Source organism: Marmota marmota, unplaced genomic scaffold (assembly GCF_001458135.2).
Source record: "Marmota marmota marmota unplaced genomic scaffold, marMar, whole genome shotgun sequence".
Taxonomy (NCBI): domain Eukaryota; kingdom Metazoa; phylum Chordata; class Mammalia; order Rodentia; family Sciuridae; genus Marmota; species Marmota marmota.
The window spans coordinates 16,650,656-16,655,943 of record NW_025999999.1 but is presented as its reverse complement, the minus strand read 5'-3'; positions in this window follow the sequence as shown (position 1 = coordinate 16,655,943).

Below are 5,288 nucleotides of genomic sequence, written 5' to 3'. Positions count from 1 at the left end.
GGAACTGCAGGGTGGGGGTCGGGAGGGGGAGGGCGGCCTTTGTGATGCCCCCCCATCTCGTTGCTTATAATTAGTGAGAGAAATTTGAGCTACTGCCAATGTCTGCGGACCTTGACTATTATAAGGCCAACGTGGCGTCAAATATCTTAACATTCATAAGTGTTATGGGCTGTAAATAAAGCCTGTGGATTTATGACCCGGTGTGCTTGCCAGCAAAGGACTGGGGCACATTTCTTTCAGCAGACCTGTCGAGGTGCGAGTTTGCCTTTGGTTGTAAAATTAACCATTTCCTTCACAAATGTGCTCAATTATAAGTCCAACTTGAAGATTTATTCACATGATTTCCAATATTTACTCCCAGAAGAAACTCAGACACCCACGTCTCCCACCACCACCACCCTGCTTCAAAATGTAAAGCCCTGGAAGAATCTGGTTCATCTTCCCCTCCCTTTCAAAAAGCTGAAATGTGTCACCTCCAAAGAGATATACATGCGGTCAAAGATATTATCTAGTTCCACTTACCAAGACTAAAAAGCCTACACCTACTTCCTTGGAAAGGGCTTATTTATTTGGCAACTCCACAATTAAAAAAAAAAAAAAAATCAACAGTATATCGCTCCCTGCCTGAAGTCTCCTCCTCTCCCTCAATATAATGTCATCTACTTCCTGTGTTGGAGCGAGCATTTGCTAAATCCAGGTTGTCCCATACTTAACTGCCAATAAACCAACTTCCACATAACTTCCAGACAGCTGGGGAAAAGGTCCTCGGAGTTTTAGTCATGGTCCAGAAACACGCGTCCACACAAAAATTTGCAGCTGTCCTTTCTCTACAGTGCATTTTTAATGTGATTCGGGGGCCCCTGTTGTGAAACATCTGACAAAATGCAAAATCCTCTTAAGATACCTTCCAGTTTACCCACTGCGAGAGTGTGTAACAGAACTTGCACCAGGATTTCTCAACCGAGAAATCTAGGCACTTTTTACACACACCCGGGCACCCCGTGGGATGTTAGGAGGCATTCAAATCCTGGAAAGACTGGGACTATAATCTTTAAAGCGCAGCCTCTGGTGCAACTATTAAAATGCTAGCTTTCTAAAGCAAATATTTTTTTAATGGCGTGCAGAACTGCGGCGCTCCTGCACCGCTAACAGAACAGCATTCTTGATCTGTAAGCTCCCGGAAACCTTCCTGTAACTTTTTCACAGCTTGCTAAGAAACAGCTGACCGACTTCCAGCAGGGACTCTAAATGAAATCCCTATCAGTAAAATTAAAATCCAGGTGAAAAATTCCTAGCAAGAACCAGGATTGTTTTCCTCAAAATCTCTTCATCAGAGATGGGGGCATCAGCCAAAGCTCCTGGCCCCTAAGCAGTGGGTCAAGTTTCCCAACACTTCTCCCAGATAAGCACTGTCAGGCTCCCAACTGCTCTCAGAGTTTGTTGCTGGGGTTTCAGAAAACCCGAGTATCCACAAACTGCACAGCGCTGGCACATTAAATTTATAATCATTCAAATATGACTTATTGGGTGAATGTTGAGCCCATAATCCATACTGCAGACATTAAACCCCAACCTATAAAGATTAGCACAGAATTAATACTGTTGCATTGAGATTGAAATCTAAACATGTTCGCCATAAATATTTCTGAAGGAGATGAAAAACAATTAGCATAAATACCAAAGAAGGGCAAGAACACCTGTTCTTTTTCAGGGCGATAAGCATTTTATTGTTCTCTATTTAAAATGTAATGACCTGTGTAATTACAGTAATATTACATTGTTATGTAGGGGCTTGGAATGTCACACTTTGAAAAGTGTTGTCAAAACAATCAGGGGTGAAGGTGGGGGGCAGGAAGACAACAGGGGAGGACCAAAATTAACCCTTCACACTCCTAGGTCTCAATCTTTTGTATCAGGAAGGATTATGTTGTTTGGGCGAGGAGAAAACATCCATTTTTCACAAGCCAGAAAGAGAAATTGCCCAGCTAAATAAAACCCCAATGAATAGGCCCCTCTTGGTTTCCTTTAAACGCTGAATCCCAAGTTCAAAAATGAATTCAAGATAAATAAAGCAGCAGCTTATTTATCTGCTCAACCTAGTAGCAAATAGCTCAGCTGAAAAGCAAATAAGTTTGGATAAAAGAAGATGCAAGAGTTCTAATAATCGAATCCTTCAAAAGAAATCTCAAACCTAACCGGAATTTCCACTACTATAGCCCTATTTCTTGTTGGCCAGGAGGGAAAAAGAAATGGAAAACTCTTTCCTACCAACTCTACTGTGGTAACAGCATTCTTATCTGTAGTACACAAATGTCACCACAGTTCTAATATTTGCAGTTCTAACCCTTCCCGGCTCCTTAACTAGACCTCTCCTTAATGCATTTCTGTATCTGAATCTGTCTTTTTAAAAGCCATTCCTATTACTGTATCAAAGACTAAATTAATGTTATGCGGAAATCTTTGTCCTTTTAAAATAAAATTATTACTATCAAGCTTTATGGCGTCGTCAGCAATTAAAGCATTATTCTTGAGATAATGTATTATTCATCATAAGCCGATTTAATGGTACTCCTAATTCTTTACATTCTTAAACAGAAAAACAGAAATCAGAGTTCCAGAGAGTGTGCTTTTTAAAGGATGCAGTTGCTTTACAGGTATGCTCCTAACTAATAGAAAGTGTAGTTAAAAAAAAAAAAAAAGAAACACCACCAACGAGGAGGAAGGGAAAGAGGATCAAATATACCGCTAATTTGTCTTTACACCTTGCCCTCAAAAACAGACCCTATGTAAAGCGCCGGAGAATTTCAGATGAGCATGGAATGACCACTCTCTTGCCTATAGATTCCTCCGCAGCTGTATCAAATCTGGAATTGCAAGCTGGCCCTCTGATCGAAGATGTCAAGAGTGACACACAACAGCCTCCCGTCCTCACTTCCACTGCTCCGCTTACCGGCCTAAATAAATAACTTTAATTTTGGAGCACATAATCTAACCCAGGTAACAGAGAGGAAGGAGGAAGAGGCAGTGTACACAAAGATGTCTGCTGGTGTTTGACATGCAAATACTAAAACTGCCTACTGAGTTCAGAAATGTCCTCTCAGACTCAATCTGATGTCACAGCACAAGGCCACCCGCTATGTCCACAATTAAAATGACTAGATGTGTCTATTCCTATAATGCCCACAAAGGGGACCAAGGTTTGGGAGCCTTCCTTTTCTCACCGGGAAATAATTTATTTGCCTTTAACAATTTCCCCGTTTCCTAATTACAGCACTACATCACTCTTCAAGTTTTAGGCGATGGCATGGCAAGATTGCCAGGGGTCACAGACATGGAGTTTGAAAAGAGCCAAGAAAGCCAACAAGCGCGCCATCAAGGCTCAATATTCAGATGGTCTTTCAGATGGTCTTTCAGATGGCTAAGTGGATTTTAAAATAATACGAAGGAGGTTTCCATCCTCGGGAGGAGGGGAGGAGAGGAAGAAATTCCCAGGATTACTTTGGAATGTTGCTTGGTCCAGTTTGTTAGCACAGGACACTCCGATTCTGAGCTGAATAGTCCCTTTTAAGATGCCACAAGCTCCCAAGAAAAATACCAAATAACCTGACTGTGTTTCCCCTACATTGCAAGCCAGAGCCTGGCCCAGCAGCCTGAAAGAGCGGGCCCTACAGGAGGAGGTCGGGCTGAACCACGCTCCCAGCTTCCCAAGCATGCAGAAGCCTGGGCGTAAGAGAGGGGCAGGTAATTATTTCTTTCCTAGCCATAAAAAATGACCGGTCTAGCATGCCCTTGCCATTCTGCCAGGGCCCAAAAAAAAAAAAAAAAGAAAGAAAAGAAAAGAAACAAGCCAAACCTGACAGTTAATATTTTAATGCTTAAAAACACTTGTAGATCTGATCAACTCCAGCCAGGCAAACCCTGGGCCATGAGCACCATATCCACTACTGCTCAACAGTGGGTGCATTATTTCAAATTGCCATCTCGAGTTACCGAAAAAAAAAAAAAAAAAAAGTACTGTGTGTAAATAAGGGGTGGGGGACCAAACCAGAAAAGGTGCAAAATGACAATTCCGCGAAGCCGGGAATAAACACATCTTGCGTGTCTAGAGATGATTCCTAATCCAGGCTTTTTAACAGAGTGGGATGGGGGAGGGGCTCGGGATGAGGGCAGGGGGAGAGAGGCCCAGTGGGGGAGGGGATGAGCCTTTCGAACAAATGTCAGCGGTGAGTGCCCGACGCACGCTGCAGGAAGCGCCCCGGGAGCCTGGCACCCCGCGCTGCTCCGGGGCCCCCTAAGTTGGACGGCAGGCCATCAGCGGCCCACTGTTTAGAAAGAGACACACCCCTGGCCTCTCACCCCCTGCACCCCTTGAGCCCGCGCACACAGGTCTCTGGCCCCCCGAGGCCCACCGAGGGCCTTTTCAGAAGCTGTCGAGAGCAGACCACACTCCACACCTCAACCCACCAGATTTCCCTAGAAACACATCAGGTCCACCCAGAGGAGGCCATCTAGGCTGCACACAAACCAAGTACCCTGGCCACAAGGGCCTCCCCACCCCGCACTGCCCAGTCACCCGCGCGGCCCGGGAGAGTCGCAGCCAGTGCGCCCTTCAGCCGAGCCCGCCTCGGCACCCAGAGCGCTCGCGGCCCTACGGGTGGCCAAAAAAAAGGATGCCCAGAGCCCCCAAGTGTGCGAGGGGACCAGCCTAGTGTGACCTTCCAGGGAAAAGGGGAAGGAGGGCAGAAAGTCAGTGATCTCCACTAGAAAGCTAAATAAACAACCGCCCGAAAGAGAAAGCCGAGGCGCCTCTCCAGGGCCCCGGGCACTGAGCGCTCGCTAGTTCTCAAGTGCAACGCCTGGAGGAAAATGCACTCCCTACCCCGCGCTGCGGGCACAGCCCGGTCACGCCGGGCCCAGCAGCAGCAGCAGCCAAAGGGTTAACCGGGGAAAGCCCAAGACGCCACAGAAGAGGGAAGAGAGAGAGAGAGAGAGGGAGAGAAAAGAAAGAGCCACACAGTCAGTCATCTTCCCAGGGTGAAGAAACAAACAACACCACCAAAGGGGGGGGGATCAGAGCGCACAAAAAAGTTCTTCTGATTTTTCCCCCCCAGCCAAGCCCTGCTTGGAAAGAAAGGGCTCCCCAACATCGCGAGGCAGCAAACTGAAAGCAAGAACATGGCGAAGTGCAAACAAATCCAGTCCACAAAAGGCAGAAAAGTTTGGAGAGTTTCGGGCTGCCTGGGCCACGAGCGGGGGAGGGGAGGAGGCGGGAGGAGGGGGAGGGGAGG